Consider the following 18,183-nt stretch of genomic DNA (forward strand, 5'->3'; position numbering starts at 1 on the left):
GCTTCTGCTGACTTCAGAGTTAAGGAAGGGTGCCTAAGGTCTACAGAAGTCAAAGCCAGATCCAGGCAAGAGTCTAAGAAAAACCATGAATCAGGGAAACTTGTTTCCTCACTGAGCCCCAAAGGGAACATGCTTAGAAAGAACTCTAAAGACATTTTGGTTTAGAAATAGTTGAGGGTGATTCTCCATCTACGAAAACGGTGAAACAAGGGGAACACTTACCACAGTGATAGAAGTCAAAACCCCCAAGACATTCCAGAGGAAGAGTCAGGGCCCACTGTGGCTGAAGGGCAGCAAGAGCCTCGGGATCCTGCGGGGTCAGAAACATGCGGAGAGAAAAGGAGAAGGCTTGTATCAGGGATGACTGAGGAGCACCAGGCTTTTCAAAGAACTGGGTATTCTAAATATGGGGTCCCAGCTGACCCTCTTATAATCAGGACTTATACTAAAATGTGTAATTCAAGGCCAGCAGGGCCTTGAAAAAACCCAAGACACTCTATAAAAGAAAAGTCAGGCACGTCTACACAACTTCACTGCAAGACACAAGAATCTTAGTATCATAAATAGCCTCCTGTTAGCAATTTATCCACACTGAGTTCGAGGTTCACACTAGAGACCAAATAACTGGGATTGGCTGGAATCCTAAAGAGTCTTAATCGGTATGTGAATCAATACTGTTTTTCTCACTTATTTTCCAGGTTAGAGGGTGCTGAAGAAGCAGGGACTGAAGGCGGGCTGAGCCGGTTCATATCTTGGTTTTACCACATGCTGGCTGTGCAGCCTTCACCTCAAAGGTTAAGAATGGAGTTAATGAAGATAAGAAAAAGCACCTGACCTTGTAAGGGACCATTGTAAGGTAGTTTGAGGGTTAAGTAAGTTAATGCACAAGTATTTAAAACAGGGCCTAGAAAATGTTGGGGTTGAACCATGATTAGCTATCATCTTATTTATTCCTTCTCCTCCCTCCCCCTCTGCTATATTCTAGATGTGCTAAGAGTACTTTGGGTGTAGATTCCAAGACCTACTTTAAAGTTTGGGGAAATCGCTTTTCTTTGGGAAGTTTGATGGCATACTGAGGAAGTCAGGTATCACTGCTGCCATGCTGACATTCAGATGGGACACTTCATTTGGAGAATGGGCTGGTCCTAAGTTACTATATGTCTATATAGCTCCCCAGAACTTTGAGAGGAAGGAAACATGTGAATGACATGAGGTTCAAGTTATCCAACTCTGCTAATAGCTACCTGAACCAGCTCTATCATTTCAGCAGAAATCACTAAAACAAGAAATGGAATCCTACAGGTCGCCCTGAGTGACCCTGCAATATCTGAGACTGAATAAAATGGGGAGAAAAGGGGAAAATGAAAATGCTTTCAATATATTTAGGGATTTCCTTTTCTCTACAGGAACAAAGCGCTGCCTCAGAATGAAGGTTGTTAATAGGATATACTTTAAAGGATAGAGACTTCAAATGGTTTTGACAAGGAGCCAGGTTTTTTCTTCCTTGCTGAACTATACATGCCAATCATGGTGCCTGCTAGCCTGCAAATCCTACTAACAGCAACTGCCTTAGCTTTAAGGGTAGGTCCAGTTGCCATGGACCACATGACCACTCCACCTCACGTCAGCACAGCTTCTGAGAGCAGGTGCAGACACCTGACCCACAAGCTTAACGGTGACCTCTGCTGTGGCCTGGAATAACAGTAAAAGCTGCAACAAAGTCACATTCCCAATCTCTCCCTTGGGAATCTAAACATTACTGAGAACAAGGTGATGAGCCATGAGAGATGAAGCTGAAAGGCTAGGGTATACAAAGGAGCTGGAGTGGCCATGCGCAATCACAGCAAATCAAAGTCATGAGGGAGCAGAAACTCTAAGTAAGGTAGAAAATAGACTGACGGGAAAAGGATAAGCCAGATGGCAGCAAGAGGAAAAAGACACAGAGGAAAGAGAGCAGCCCTGAGACCCCACTGTTGGTGGGAAAGACTGCTTCTCTGAGCTGCCTTAGAGAACAGCAGCTTTCTGGTCCAGGCGCATCCTTAATGTCATATCCCGTTTCCTAAAATGGAATGGATCTCTGCTCTTTGTAACACTAACTAAAACAGTTACTTCAGCTCCCTTGAGAATGGAGTTTTCCCAGGAGGTAGCTTAGTGCCTCCAGCAAACAGATTTCTGGCTAGTCCACCCCAGCCAGACGTGCCTCAACATCTCAGCAGAAGAGGGGTGTCTCATTCCCTATGAACCTTCAGTACAGGCCCCAAAGCTTATGAGCATCTTAATTGACAATGTTTTGAGACCTGAAAAAATAATTATTGAATGTAAAATATGAAAAGGAAGTAGTAAAATCAAAGTTAATCAATGTTTAATGCCTACAACTAGTCAAATGAAGCTTAACTCTCAGTTCTGTATAAGCTACTTTTGCATGGGACATGGGCACATGTTTCTGTTTGACATGCGACATGCTAAAGGTTGCCAAAGACAAAAGTGCTGAGGCCTTCAGAGGCCTGCAAACCAGTTCTGCGGAACCAAACATGCTTGGGCGTAAGCTGGAGCCTGCCCACCCTACCCTTTATAGAAGCTTACATGTTAAATATTATGCCTTACTATTCAAAACTGAGCAATCTGAAGTTAGAAATCAACCCTCACCTTCCAAATTTAAACAGACTGTAATTATAGCACTCCTGAGTTAAGAGTCTATTATTTTTATTTTTTCTTAATGAAATATTTTACAAAAATGAAACCAAATAACTTCTAGTAGCTGTCCTATGAGTTTTACCAAAAAGAAGGGAAATAATGCTGTTCAGGTTGCAAATGATCAAGTACATTTAAAGGGCATCTGTCAGAATAATAAACCAAAAATTGATCACAGGTACTTCTTCTTGTGCTAGAGTCCCCTCAAACGTCAGGAACAGATCCGAACATTCTCTTCCATTTGGCCAGATCCTCCCTCTCACTGGGCTTCCCTGGTGGCTCAGACAGTAAAAAAAAAAAATCTGCCTGCAGTGCAGGAGAACCAGGTTTGATCCCACTTGGGAAGATCCCCTGGAAAAGGAAATGGCAACACACTCCAGTATTCCTGCCTGGAAAATCACATGAACAGAGGAGCCTGGAGGGCTACAGTCCATGGGGTTGCGAAGAATCAGACACAACTGAGCAACCAATACTTTCACTGTGAGAAAAACAGAAGTGAGCACAGAAGTTACACAAGATTTAAATCTTACACCTGAAAAGCACAAAGGCAAATATAATTCTCTCTCTGCAGTCACTGCTTATTCGGGCTCTTACTGGGTGAGCACAGACAAGCTCTCCGTCTGTTCCAGCTGTGACCACTTCCCCGTCCCCAATGTCTCTGCCGGCCTCCCGCACACTCTACACCTCCTGGTCCTGCCCCACAAACACCCACTGCCCCGCTACAACCCACCCCCACCCCACCCCCACAATGCCTCCTCTGCAAAACTGTTCCCTAGGAACTCCCTGGCGGTCCAGTGGCTAGGACTCCGTGCTTTCACTGCCGAGGACCCAGGTTCCATCCCCAGTTGGGGAACTAAAACCACGCAGGGCAGCCAAACAAAATAAAACAACACTGCTCCCCTCCCTGTCAGAGCTCAAGACTCTTCACGTTTCACTCTCTGACTCTAATTTACACGCATCTCCTCGATCCCCAGAGTTCCCTCCACTTTCTCACCTCTTCTCAGGCCTTGACCACTTCTTTTATTCCTTCTTTCTAAATGAGTGTCTGCTAAAGGTATGTCCTCACTCCATCTTTTTTAAGTTCAACCTCCTGCTTGGCTTGAATGAGAACCATTTCAATGACAATTCCACACTCTCTCATAGCAGCAATCTTTCCCTATCATCCCACAGTGAACTGAAAATCACTAATTCTCCATCTTCCAAGACCCTGTAAGAGGCAACATCTTCCCCAACAACTCTTCTAAGCCAGGAACTTTGACTTCCCCCGCCCCTCACACACACATCCTTCCACAGAATCTGATATCTGCTTATTTTCTACTCTCGGCATTTAAACCCACGCAAACTCTCTTCTTCCTTAAGGAAAACCATCCTTAGCCGTCTCCAGCTGCCATATATTTTCTCCATTCCCCCATCCAAGCTTCTTAGAGACTTATTCTCCTGATTTCTATCCTTTCATTTCCCATTCATTCCTCAACCCACCACTACACAGCTGAAGTTCCTCTTGGCACCCTCTTTCTCATGCTGGACACTCCCTTCTATGACTCCAATCTCACTACATCCACTGGTATCCTCAGTCTGCTAAGAAACACCTGCCCCTCCCCAAGTACTAGCATTCCTGTGGGTTCCATCCTGGCTCTCCTCTGCTCCCTACTCACACCGGGACCAGTTCAATTATCTATCTAGTCCACTGGTTCCTAATTCTAGCTGTTAAAGAAAACCTTTTGTAGGAGTCTGTGTTTTAACTGTTCATAAGGCCTCCAGAGGGCACTCAAACACTTGCTCATAAATCTTCATGGATATTTAGGCTAAGGCATTAGAACTTGCAGCGAATTTCGCAGTTGAAATCCCTCTACCTAGTTACTAAGCACCATGAAAACTGGTACAGCCGGCTTTCTGCAGGTTCCCCGATCCTAATTTTGAGTCTGGGGGCTTATCACAAGGTCCTAATTCTATCATGATAGAGAGATACAGTGATAAGTTACTGAATACTGGTTAACTAAAAACCTGACTTGTGTTTGCTGGCCGATGCCAAGTACTTTGAATCACTGAAACATTCTTAAATCCTATCAAGCTTAATTCTACACGTTTGAAATGCACATCTAAAAATAATTTTGAAAGCCAGAGGGACATAATGAGGTTTACTCTGAGGAAAGAGGATTCACATTTTTTTTTATGAATTGTTTTATCATTTACCTAAAGAAGCAGAATTTATAACCTTTGGGACAGAGGATTACTCTAGCTGGAACAAGAGCTTCCTCAGAAGATATGGCACATTCCTGTGGAAGGCAATGAAAAATAAGCTGTGGAAATAAGCTATGACTATTTTATCAACTTCCAGGTTATAAAAAATAAATGAGCTTTAGAATAGCTTTATTGAATTTCTTACATCAGGTGACACAAAAGACACTGCATATTCTCGAGTTAGAATATAGCTGTAGAAATGCTTTAGTGTCAGCAACAGAAATTACTGCTTTTTCAAATTAAACTTTGAATTCTGCTAATACAACTCCAAAGTTACATTTCATTTTTTAAAAATTTCCCTTCTTCCAACCTCTTCCATAGCATGAGTATCTACCATAGCTGTGGGTTACCTGTGGTAATTCTTTACACCTAGGCTAAATGACTTTGATTTGCCAAATCTAGGTTGACTCCTTATCCCTTTATCACATCTCTGAGCCATCAGAACCTACTATCCCTGCTAGTTCTGGGAACTTTCTCCTCAGCTGCCAGGGTACCGCCCTCCCCCGAGGCCCCTCACCTGCCTTCACCACCTGAAGAATCTGCCCCCATGGGCCCTGCAACAGGAACCCAGTCATCTGAGCTGAACCAGTCAGATGCTCATCCCTGAGAGTTCAGAACTGGGAGGCAGAAAGCCTGGGTCTACAAAGTGAGCTGAGAGGGAGAGTGACTCGGGAGAGACCCAGGCAGAGAGGGCTGCACTGGCTCCTGTGACGTGCCAGACACTAGTGGGCCTCAGCCAAGATACAGCGTGGGGTGCCATGGCAGCCTCCTCAGAGACCCCCCTGCACTTAGGCCACTTCAAACACCTTTCTTTTAACCAAATGCTCTCTGGTGAAGACATCCTCCTCCTTCTCTCTGATGAGTTCTTCCACAGGCCCCATCTCCCCTACCTCTTCCTAGATGGACCATTCCCCAGCTCTGCTCTGGGCCTCACCTCACTCTGGTCTACACACTGTCACCCAGCCGTGAGGGGAGGACACTGTGACTGACTCTCCAACCTCTATCTATACTTCTGCGAGAGCCTGAATGTTTGTGTCCCCTCAAACTTCAGATACTGAAACCTCAATCACAATGCAATGGTGTTAGGTGGGGCCTTAGGAGGTGATTAGCTCATGAGGGTGGAGCCCTCATGATGGGATGCATGTCCTTATAAAAGAGACCCCAAGAGTTCCCTCGCCCCTCTGCCACGTGAGGACACAGCAAGAAGATGGCGTCTATGAACCAGGAAGCAGGACCTCACGAAATATATATGAAAGTTGCTCAGTCGTGTCCAGCTCTTTGCAACCCTATGGACTATATGGTCCATGGACTTCTCCAGGCCAGAATACTGGAGTGGTAGCCTTTCCCTTCTCCAGGGGACCTTCCCAACCCAGAGATTGAACCCAAGTCTCCCACATTGCAGGCAGATTCTTTACCAGCTGAGCCACCAGGGAAGCCCAAGAATACTGGAGTGGGTAGCCTATCCCTTCTCCAGGGGATCTTCCCAACCCAGAGATTGAACCCAGGTCTCCCACACTGCAGGCAGATTCTTTACCAGCTGAGCCACCAGGGAAGCCCAAGAATACTGGAGTGGGTAGCCTTTCCCTTCTCCAGGGGAACTTCCCAACCAAGGGATTGAACCAGGGTCTCCTGGATTGCAGGAGGATTCTTTACCAGCTGAGCCACCAGGCAGGACCTTATCAAACACTAAATGTACCAGCTCCTTGATCTTGGACTTCCCAGCATCCAGAACCATGAGAAGTAAATGTTTGTTGCTGGAGCCACCTGGTCTGTGATATTTTGTCACTGCAGTCTAAATGGACTAGGACAACTTCCAGTGGCCAGGTGAGCACTTGCAGATGGATACAGACTCAGCACCACTCTGTATCCTGGCCTACCTCTGTGCGGAACGGACCAGTATGGAAACACCAGTGGAAACCACTCCAATTATTCAGCCGTAACTGACAACAGGATGACTGACTACAGCACCGTCAGCTGCTCAGAGTCCAGCACAAAAGGCGATCACAGCATCACCCGATGTCAGGGTCAGGCAGTCTTAAATAACTCCATACGGAAGACATCAGCAGTCCAGTCTAAGCTAGACAGACACTCCCCAAACTTAAACAATACAGAGATGTATAACTATATTTCAAAAAACAGTTACCACAGAAACATTGTTTTTAATAATGGATTCATACAGAGCACTCATTCATAGAGCAAAGTATGTATTTGCAGCATAAAATCACTCTTTGCAAATTCTCTCAGAAAGAACCCACAAGTGACATGTAGTTTCTCTACAGCCCTGCTCTGTCAGCACATCCAAAACTCAGTCTGTCATCTCCTCACCAAAGTCAACTCTGTTCTCAGCTGTAGTAAATGGGTCCACTGGTCACTCAATGGCCTAAGTCAGAACCTGGTTACCATCAACCCTCCTCCTGCTCACAAAGTCTATCTTCCCAGTTGCTCCTGAATTTATCCACCCACCTCACCTACACTCAGCTGTCACTCAGGCCACGTGTCTTCCCCCAGGACACTACGAAGCCTCCATGCCTGACTTCCTCTAATCCATTATCCACTGTCATGTAATCTTTCTAAAATGCAAAATGGGATGTTCACTATCCTGCTTAAAGCTTTTCAATGGGTTCCATTAATTCTCAGTGTAGTTTTCAAATTTATTCTTACGGCTTTTAAACTCTGATCAGTGTGAGCTACTATTTACTTCTCCTGGTTCATCTCTCACCATCGCTCACTCCAATTCCAGTTCCAACCAAACCAAACTTCTTCAGGCGCCCCAGATCTAGTCTGCTCCTAGGCCTCAACCACTACCCCCATCTCCCGACCACATTCCTTTTACCTCTGACCCATCACACTTGCCGGAGAAGGCAATGGCACCCCACTCCAGTACTCTTGCCTGGGAAATCCCATGGACAGAGGAGCCTGGTAGGCTACAGTCCATGGGGTCGCTGAGAGTCGGACACAACTGAGCGACCTCACTTTCACTTTTCACTTTCATGCATTGGAGAAGGAAACGGCAACCCATTCTGGTGTTCTTGCCTGGAGAATCCCAGGGACGGAGGAGCCTGGTGGGCTGCCGTCTATGGGGTCGCACAGAGTCGGACACGAATGATGCGACTTAGCAGCTGCAGCAGCATCACACTTGCTGTTCCCTCCATTCACCTTCGGGTCTCACCACCAGATATCACTGCCTCTAGAAAGCTTACCCTCACCTCTGGATTCTGCATGACCCCTTCTTTTGTGCTCCCAGAGCCCTTCCAAGTCCGCAACCTCATCTCCACTATCATACTTCTTCAGCTTTGTCCTCCACTAAGCCCCACGCTATACCACATCCACAGAATCCTGCAGGTCTACGGAACACTTGGCAAGGGAGCAAATCTACCTGCCCTTGGCATAACCCCGTCAGTTCTCCCACACTGCATGGCCCGAGGTACCTTGAGCTCCACTCTGCCAAATCACTTGCAGGCCCTGCACAATAATCAGGCTCCCCATGCTTCTGCCCCTGGTCCCTGGCTAAATCCTACTCACCCTGACTCAGGGAAAGGCAGTGTGCTTTACAACCAGATGTATGTGTGTTAGAAACACAAAGAGTTAACAAGAGTCAAACTAGGAAATCCCAGGGCCCACGTTTATGTTTCTGCATTTATTCTACAGTTATGAGAAATGAGAACTACCTGTATTCTGCATATTGCTAAGAAGAAAACCTCCCTCCAAAAGCTGGGAGCAACAAATATATCACTCAAAAAACACTCACTTTAGAGGATACTTTAATATATGACAGAAGTATTTTTTAAAGTGTACACATCTATTAACCATGTAGCTAACAAATGTCCTAGATATGATGTACTTTTAAAAAGTAAATGCTCCATTATAAATGAAATAACAAATTACAGATGCAATGACATATAATCCTGGAAAATGAAAAAGTAAAAAAACTTAACTGTTCCAACATCCTACTACCCAAAGTCCACAATTTTTAAGATTTTCATTTAATTTCCTCCAGACATTTTACCATCATAAGTTTTGTGGAGGGCTTTTGAGACTTCTGTTTAATAAGAATTTTAATCATGTAACGTATGCAATTTTGTATCCTGATTTTCTTAACACTGTCATAAGCACTTCAATACATTTTCTTCATAAATATTTTAATAGCCAATAATATATTACCCAGTGGATAACTTAACCAGTCTGCAAATGCACCCTTAAAAATAATTCTATAATATGTATCTTTTATACATAAAGCCTCTCTGTACTTAAAAATATTCCTTTGATGGTTTTTAGGAATGGCAACCCACTCCAGTGTTCTTGCCTGGAGAATCCCAGGGACGGGGGAGCCTGGTGGGCTGCCGTCTTTGGGGTCGCAAAGAGTCGGACACAACTGAAGCGACTTAGCAGCAGCAGCAAGTGATTGCTACATCAATGAATATAACTTTTAAGGCTCTTGATACATATAGCCAATGTAACATAGTGTGTGACAGTTTTGCTACACCCACCTAAGTTCAGTTCAGTTCAGTCGCTCAGTCGTGTCCGACTCTCCGCAAAACTTTCTGTCTAAATTTGGGCCTTTATTAAGTGAGAAATTGTAACATCTTCATTACAGAAGTAAATACTGCTTTGAAAAATCTACAATAATCCAAAAGCATGTAAAATAAATAAAAAATCAGTCCCAGAAATAAAAATTCAATCTCCCCTATTCTCCTCCCCTCAGAAGTAATCACAATACATTTTCCACATATCTTTCTAGACCCGTCTCTATTTTCATTCAGAGCACACACACAACCACACACATTATTATTTTGTTTTCTATCTTATAAAAATGGAACTAAACTTGCTCAAAAATATATTCTAGATATCCATCCAGGCTATGTCAATACATACAAATCTGCCTTTCTTTTTAAAAGCTACCTAACATTCCATATTGGAGAAGGAAATGGCAACCCACTCCTGTGTTCTTGCCTGGAAAATCCCAGGGACGGGGGAGCCTACTGGGCTAACGTCTATGGGGTCACACAGAGTCGGACACGACTGAAGCGACTTAGCAGCAGCAACATTCCATAGTGTAGAGGCAACAAACTTTTTCTGCATTCATCTTCAGCTTTTCCTCTTTATAAGTAATACTGTGACAGACTTCATTCATACGAACTTTAACCTGTATCCTCTTATTAGAATATCCCCAATTCCCTGAAGTGTATCTGCTGGATGAAAGCATATGGGTATTATTAAAATGTTGATAGGTTTAACCAAATTGTCATCGGGAAAGGGCAAACTAATTTCAGTCAATTCTAAAGGAAATCAACCCCGAATATTCACTGGAAGGACTGATGCTGAAGCTCTAATACTTTGGGCCATCTGATGCGAAGAGCCAACTCACTGGAAAAGACCTGATGTTGGGAAAGATTAAGAGGAGGAGGAGAAGGGGGCGACAGGATGAGATGGTTGGATGGCATCACCGACTCAGCGGACACGAGCTTGAGCAAACTCTGGGAGATGGTAAAGGACAGGGAAGCCTGGCCTGCTGCAGTGCAAGGGATCACAAAGAGCCGGACACAACTTACTAACAGAACAACAAAGACTGCATCAGGTAGCTTTTCCTCTACATACTTGGATAGCATTTTAATTTACCTGAGAGCCATTCCCTCCTCTACAAAATCTCACCGTTTTAATTTCCATTTCCCTAATCACAAGTGAGGCTGAATTTCCTGTCATCACTTTAACACTTTCATTTCTCTATGAGAACTATTAAATGAGAACTAGTCACATCCTCCATCTATTTCTTAACTGTCAATTCTATTATCCTTTGTGAAGTCGCTCAGTCGTGTTTCACTCTTTGCGACTCCATGGACTGCAGCCTACCAGGCTCCTCTGTCTCCTCTGACTTGGGATTTTCCAGGCAAGAGTACTGGAGTGGGTTGCTATTTCCTTCTCCAGGAGATCTTCCTGACGCAGGGATCGAACCCGGGTCTCCCACATTGTAGGCAGACACTTTACCATCTGAGCCATCGGGGAAGTGGCTTTTTATTTTTTATCTGTTTGTACATGTTACCAGAACTTTTCCCCCATTCTGTCAACTTAAATGTTTTTACATCACACAAATATCAGCTTTGATGATGTTCAGACTTATCAGTCTCTTCTTTATGATTTGAGCCCTTAGTCTTACCTATTAATAAACTGCTTACCCTAGAAACTTATTTTCCAACATAAATTCTCTTATATTTTCTTCTTATACTTTTACAGGTGTTTTCGTCTTTAAGCTCATTCTTTAATTCAAATAAGTCATTTTGAATAAGGGGAAGTAGACTCTTTCTTTCCAAATAGTCATTTATCCCTCTTCGATGTATCCAACATTATATCCAATGTATCCAACTCAACTGTTTCAAAATACCAACTTTATTATAACAAATTCCTCTCTATATAAATGGGTTACTGGACTCTACTTTGTTCCATGTACCAACCTCTCTATTCCTATACTCACCATCTACATAACTGTACCATTACAGTATGTTTTGAGATCTGGCATAGCAAATCCTTCATCAGTATTTTCCACTTGAAAAATTTCTTGGCCACTCGAGCACATTTAGTCCTCTGGACAAATTTTAGAAGCAATTTATCAAGTGTCCAAAAGTAAGTCTCACTGGGATTTCAACTGGAATTACACTGAAGTTACAGTTTAATTTGTAGAGTACTGCAAGCTTTTCAAAGATGCCGTCCCTTTCCAAAGCATGTAATGTCTGCCCACTTATTTGGGTTAGCTTTAAATTCTTCAGGTAAAGGTTTCTATTTTCTTCATAGAGTTTTTGTACATTTGTGTGTTACTCTTAAATGTCTTCTGGTTTTGTTATTATTGAGAATACAGTCTTACTTTTCTACAGGAAATAATTACAAATTACTTATTAGTGAGTTTACACATCTTTCTGAATGTCAAATAAATTATATCTATATCCATTAAACTATCGAGCCACATCCTGCAACCATGCGTGTGGATTTTCATTTTCTCATTGATTTGTGTGAGTTCTTTACGTGTTGAAGATATTAACTCTTCACTTATATTTATCACAACTATTTTTCTACTTTGTGGTTTGGCTTTTGATCCTAGGATTTCGTTTCTCCTTTCTTCTTAGAGAAGTTTTAAATGTTTATGTAGTCCAATACAGATTTTAACTAATAACAGATTTGAATGTCTCGCGGGTGCCAGGACCTGTACCTCTTTCTCTCTCAACACCTGTACATTGGGTATCATTTTCCTTACTTAAATTCCAGTTCAAGTCTGTCTGATTGCTAAGCCTGCGCTCTGTTCACCTAGGCATGCAGAACTCCTTTTTCCAGATGTTCATCTATTTTAAGGTTTTTTTTAATGTGGGCCTTATTTTAAAAGTCTTCACTGAATTTGTTACAGTATTGCTTCTGTTTTATGTTTTTGGCCCTGAGGCATGTGGGATCCCTGACCAGGGATCAAACCCATACCTCCTACATTAGAAGATAAAGTCTTAACCACTGGACCACCAGGGAAGTCCAACCCAGATGTTTAATATTTACTTCCATATCTTCTCTGATTTGGATGGCATACGTGATGGTTTGTCACTTATTACACTTCCATACACAGTTTATCTTTGGGGTGCTGAATAGGTTCCAGTGACCTGTCCAGATACTCTGAAGCTAGTGTGACACTGCTTAAACACAACTGGCTCTAAAATACGTTTAAACAATTAGATACACCTTGTTCTAGCTCATTACTCACTATTCTTGTCCCGTTCACCTGAAAAAGGGGCTCTCCATAGCATTTAAACATCACATCCAGGGATATGGCCTATCCTTCAGTTTAAGACATTTTTTCTTATCTTTCAGGGTATTGCTTGGTCTCTTCCAGGCAGGTCAGTCGCACTTGTCTTGATGAAGCTGTGTTTACCTGTTTCATTGTTTTTGTTGCATTGTGATCAGAGCCTGCTTTTTTATTTTTCCATTTTAGTTTCTGAAAAAATTATTAGTATTCAGAAAGCTACAAATATTATATACTCAATGTGTGCCCAGTTGCTTTCTCAATTATTTGTCTAGTATTTTTTTCTGTTATTCTCATTTTTTAGCCAATAGCATTTACAATATTTCCCTTCATTTTAGAACCTCACCTCACTCTTATTTCATGTATTCCTGCTTTGACAAAACTTACCAAAAATATGTTAAATATCCCAAATTTTGACTCTCTCTGATCCTATTCTGTTAAGCATAGTATGAATAATTAGTTTAATATACGTGTGTTTTGCATAAAAAAGTGCATCTTTATGACTACTTTTTGAAAATAAAAAATTACTTATTTTTACAAACAAATATCTATTTTGACCTTAGTTTAGCTGGTAGTTTGAAGTCAATGTGAACTAGAAGGGAAAAACCATCTCTCTTCTAGAAAGACCTCTGACATCGCCTACCTGGTCTTCCCCACTTTCGTTCCCTACTCCCACACTCTGCAGGTAGCAGCAGCTGGAGTGGTTAAAAATGCAAATCTGATTAAATCATTCCCCTGTTTAAAACCCAACCCTTGTAATGGTTTCCCATTTCACTCGGGATAAAATAAAACATCCTTAATCTGCCCTACAAGACCCTACATGATTTGGCCCCCTGCCTAGCCACACTTGCCCCTCACCCACCATAATCTATCCACAAGTCGTTCTTTCAGTTCCCAGAATGGGCAAAGCTTTGCCCCTTCTGGGCCTTCCCACATGCCATTCCCCTGCCTGGAAAATTATCCCCCATCTCATTCTACACTGACGCCTACTCACCCTTCAGATCTCAGCTCAAAGCTTATTTTTGCAAAAAAGTCTTTCCTGGGTCCTCTCTCTGCAATCTAAAATTTGGTCCCCTTTTTAATACTTTCTCATAGCCAGTGCTACCTCACTTTCATAGCAGACACCGGTTTGTGATTATATGAGCAGCTGCATGACTGTGTTTAATTTCTGATTCCTTCTGCCCCCATACGTAAACTAGAAGAGAACAGGGGCAAGCCGATTTTGGTGGCCATGCTAGAAACATCCATGTACATCTGAATAAAAGAAAAAAAATACCTACATACCTCTTAATTGTGCCTTTTACATTTTAATATGATAACCATCACATTACTGAATATGTATGTAAACTGTTAAAACTCTGACACCACTGGCAAATTCAGTAAGAATCCATTTTACTCAAAGGACATAAAAACTAACCTGAATCTGTTGCTGCTCAGAAAGACACAAACAAATTTACATCACTGGGAAGTTCTGTTTACATATTATGAGTGTTTTATGTAGTGTTCAATTTGCTGATGCTTTAGTCACAGTCAACTAATTTTTATGCCTTATTTTTCAAAGGATGTAAAGCACTATGAAAAATACACTTTGTAAAATACTCTTTCAGAAGTCTAAAGAGTACTTGATAAAAATATGACAACATCAGAAACAGCATTCAAAGTTGGCTATCTGTAGTATTTTATAATATACATATCTGGCCAAAGAAGGAAATATAAATTGTAGTGCAAATTAAAAAATCCCTTCAGATCACAAAATCAACATTAAATACTACTTTATACTCTACAAAGACTTTCACACACATCATATCACTGAACTTAGAAAAGTAAATAGAGCAGATATTATCACTACTTATAGAAAAGAAAACTCAGGCTTAGAGTGATTAAATGTCTTCCTCAAGGTCATAGGCCTTTAAAACAGGAGTCACAATTAAAACAGAGTCACAATTACAAGAAGGGGGGGTTGTCCCCACATGTAAATTTCTGAACCAAAGAGAACATCCATCATAAACAGTCTCTGTAATAAGTGTAGATTTGTGCTCCCTTCACTAAAATTTCAGTAGAGAACAACCAAAAAAGCTATTTTAAATGTAAAGTTAAATTATAAATTGCCATCAATTCAGGAAATGGCTAAATAAACTATGGTGTCCTCAAACTATAGAACATGATGCAGCAGTTCTGCAAAATGATTGAATGCATGATATGCTAAAAACGGAAAGCTAGAGTGCACTCATTCTTATTTAAACAGTCGAGGATAATACAAGTACACACTGGCGTAAAAACATTTTTAAAGATCTAGAAGGTTATACACAGTTGTTATCTCTGGGAACAGAGGTCTGTAGTCAAAGACATTAGCCATCTCTGTGATGTTTTAATTTTTACAAAGAAAAGGTTTTACTTTGCTGATTTAAAAGTAATTATTAAGATTTAAACCAATCTATGGGTTGAACAAGATCATTTTTCTGGCTCTTAAAAAACTGCATCTATAAAGAAAGGAGAAACCCCCGCTTAAAAAAAAAATACATATATAGCAACAAAAACAGCTTCTCTTAAAACAATAAACATCACAAAACTTTCCTTTAAAAAAAAGGCAATAACTTAGAATTTTTTAAAATATCTAGTCTCCTTTGTTGCAATAAGACAGCCAATAAACTATCAACTAGGAGAGTCCGGAACAGGCTCCTCCGGGAGAGATTTAGTTGTTAAGAGTTGGGCAAGGAAGGTTTCACAAAGGAGCTGAGTTTTGAGGGAAATGAGAGGTGACTGGGCAGAGAGATGAGGGAAGATTAAGCCAGATGGGGAAATGCCTAGGAAGTGGATATACTGAGTTAATCAGAAGCAGGGCCCAGGAAGAAAACTGGAGTAAAGTCCTGAAAGAGGAGAAGTGGATTCCTTTGGATGTGGGAGGTTAGAGGGAGCTCGACTGCGCTGCCATCCAGTTTACCTGGGTGAGAATCCGGCCCTTGTTATGGTCAAACAATGGAGGCGTCCAGCGGCAGCAGCGATCTGCGCTGGGTGCCCGGAGGATTCCTCATCACCTGAGTAGGATGCTCCGCTGGCTCTGCTGGGACGCGAGGCGCTCTTAAAAAAAAACAACACACACACACACAACATCACACCATGCAGCCAGGCTTCTCCGCGGCACAGCCCGGCTCCCTTGATCCCACGGCGCGGCCATTACCGCCACTCCGGGGACCCGCCTGGAAAAGCTCCAAGGCGCGGCTTCACGGGTTTCTAAAGCTGTTTTGCTCCCCCTTCCCTCGGCTCCAACAACAATGGAGCCCGGCTCGGGAGTCTGGCTCCCGCGGGGCCTCCGCCCGGCCTCGCCCCGGTCGCTGCCCCTCCGCCGCCGCGCGCCCTGGCCGCCATCTGTGACCCCCGCTCTCCGGCACTGCGGGCCCACGCCGGCTCGCCGAGGCCCAAAGTCAGGCTGCCCTCCCCCGCGCCGGCCCGGGTGGCCGCCGGGCCGCCCGGCTGCGCGGAGCCACTCTGACCTTTCCCACCCGATGCCCGGGCGCTCACCCCGGCTCCAGGCCCATCCTAAGTGATGGGTTGTTTTTCTTTTCTTTAATCCACTCATCCTCCTTCCGACCCAGAACCCGCTCCCTGGCCACCCCCCCCGCCCCCGCCTTGATCCCGAAAAGAAATAAAGCCACTACAGCCCGGCCACCCCAGAACTCACTCCAAGTGAGGGGTTGAAGCGCCCCAGGCCGCGGACTCCGCGCACCCACCCTCCCTCTCCTCAAGGGACACCTCACAGGTGCGCCTCCGAGCCGCGCGCGCGCGCTCCGCACACCCAGACGCCTCCGGGGAACAGCGCGCGTGCGCACGCACGAGGCCGGCGAGCCCCGGGGGAGCGGGGGCCGCACGCATGCGCGCCGCCCGGCCCTCGCCCCTTCCCCCCACCCCCGCCTCTGCCCCCGCCCCCGTCGGCTGCCCGCGCGCGCCCTCCCCCCGCCCCAATCTCAGGCCTCTCACGGGTACCCCCCTACCCCCCACCGCCCAGTGCGCGCGCTCCCGCTAGCCCGCCTCGCTCCTCCTCCTCCCCCCCCGCCCCACCCGGCCCGCGTTACCCTGGGCAACCGCAGTGCGGCCGCACCTGAGCTGTGCGCCTGCGTCCCACCGGCCAGACCCTCCCTTCCCCTTGGTCGGTTCCCCAGCCCCGCACAGCTGCGGGAGAGTGGGGGCGGGGCGTCACCCCGTCCCCGCGGAGTGAGTATCGATCGGCCTCCCCCGCCCCTCCCCGCAGACACAGACCCGCCGCCGCCGCCGCGCCGGCGCCTCGGCCGCCCGCCGGGTCAGCGCGGCCAAGGCCTTCTCGCTGCCCCGGCCCCCCACTCCCAGCGTGCACCGCGGCGAGCGCTCGGGTGGGAGCCGGCGAGATGCGCTCGGCAGGCGGTGCCCACTGACCTCTCTCGGCGGCCTGGCCGGGGCAGGGCCGGAGCCAGGAGCCAGCCCCGCCCGCCGCCCCGCCCATGGGCCGCCGGCCCCCGCAGCCTCCCGCCCCGAGGATCGCGCCGAGGGGGGGAGCCGCCTGAAGGACCGCGACGGCTGCGCCCGCAGGTGAGGCGGGGCCCGAGGTGTGATCGAGTCCAGCCCCGCTCACCTGGCGGTACCTGCAGGGAGGCTCTGCGGGTGCCGGCGGGGGGCGGCGGCACCTGTCGCAGCGGGAACTCATTTAGATAATTTTTCAAGCCCTCACTGCAAGGGGAGGGGTCCTCCAGACCCACGGGGTGGGGAAGGGTGTCCCCTTACGGAGACATCTCGGGGGGATAAGGCAGGGGGTGAGAAGCGAATAGGTGGAAAGGAGGGCAAAAGTGAGGCGCGGCGATTCCGCGCCGGCTGCCGGCAGGGTCTTCCAGCCCGTAATAGGGAGGGGGTTGCCCTTGTCAGGGCTACAGTCCAGGCTGGGGTGCGAGCCCACCGCGCACCCAAGCCAATCCGAACGGGGAGGAGAGGGCGGCCCAGGAGCCGCTCCTGCCAGCCCCGGGGTGGGATTGTAGGGTGAGGGATCCGCATTGCAGGTGCACTAGGAGCGCCCTAGGGCCTGGCCCTGCTTTGTCTGGGATGCCGTGGGGAGGCGGCCATCCGAATCCACATCGCCTTTTCAAATGCGTTTTACCACCCGGTGGACGTTAGAGACCCTCCCAGATAAGTTGCATTGTCTCCTGTTCTGATAATCCTTTACGTAAGTACTCTACCTTTACGGCCCTTTTCTGAAGCTTTGGTGTGGGCTTTAGTTTACCCTAAATAACGATTTGTTTGTGATTCATGAAGCTGAGCGGAATGCAAATATGCAGCATGGCTCCAGACTCGGCTACAGAGCCGCCGTCTGCTGCAGAGAGTTACTCTAGTTTAACTTACCTGTTTTCATGCTGACCTGTGTTAATTACAAGCTTTGGTATTAGGCAGTATGATCTATTTCTATAATGAAACGAAGTAGCCTTACGAGGAAGTATGATCGCGTTAAGTTGCAGCAATCAGTC

At 45.5% G+C, this 18,183-nt stretch overlaps 1 protein-coding gene and 1 pseudogene across 3 annotated transcripts in view; one reads left to right on the forward strand and one right to left on the reverse strand.

The window, feature by feature from the left end:
- Positions 1 to 16,348, reverse strand: part of LOC129542178 (uncharacterized) — a 32,011-nt pseudogene extending 15,663 nt beyond the window's left edge. The window contains exons 1-4 of the transcript XR_016035282.1: positions 15,879 to 16,348; positions 15,642 to 15,778; positions 10,377 to 10,379; positions 219 to 310 (exon numbers count right to left, since the gene is read on the reverse strand). The product of XR_016035282.1 is annotated as an uncharacterized LOC129542178 (transcript). The remainder of the gene's footprint in view (positions 1 to 218; positions 311 to 10,376; positions 10,380 to 15,641; positions 15,779 to 15,878) is intronic.
- Positions 16,349 to 17,057: 709 nt separating this feature from the next.
- Positions 17,058 to 18,183, forward strand: part of CCDC92 (coiled-coil domain containing 92) — a 37,759-nt gene continuing 36,633 nt past the window's right edge. The window contains exon 1 of one of the 2 annotated variants that reach the window (XM_055404323.2): positions 17,058 to 17,260. The gene's annotated coding sequence lies outside the window, so the exon portion shown is untranslated. Of the gene's footprint in view, positions 17,261 to 17,615; positions 17,886 to 18,183 lie in introns of those variants that run through there. The other variant, XM_055404324.2, reaches the window with a different exon arrangement.

This window comes from Moschus berezovskii, chromosome 19, assembly GCF_049115385.1.
Source record: "Moschus berezovskii isolate FMDL1 chromosome 19, NW_MosBer_1.0, whole genome shotgun sequence".
Taxonomy (NCBI): domain Eukaryota; kingdom Metazoa; phylum Chordata; class Mammalia; order Artiodactyla; family Moschidae; genus Moschus; species Moschus berezovskii.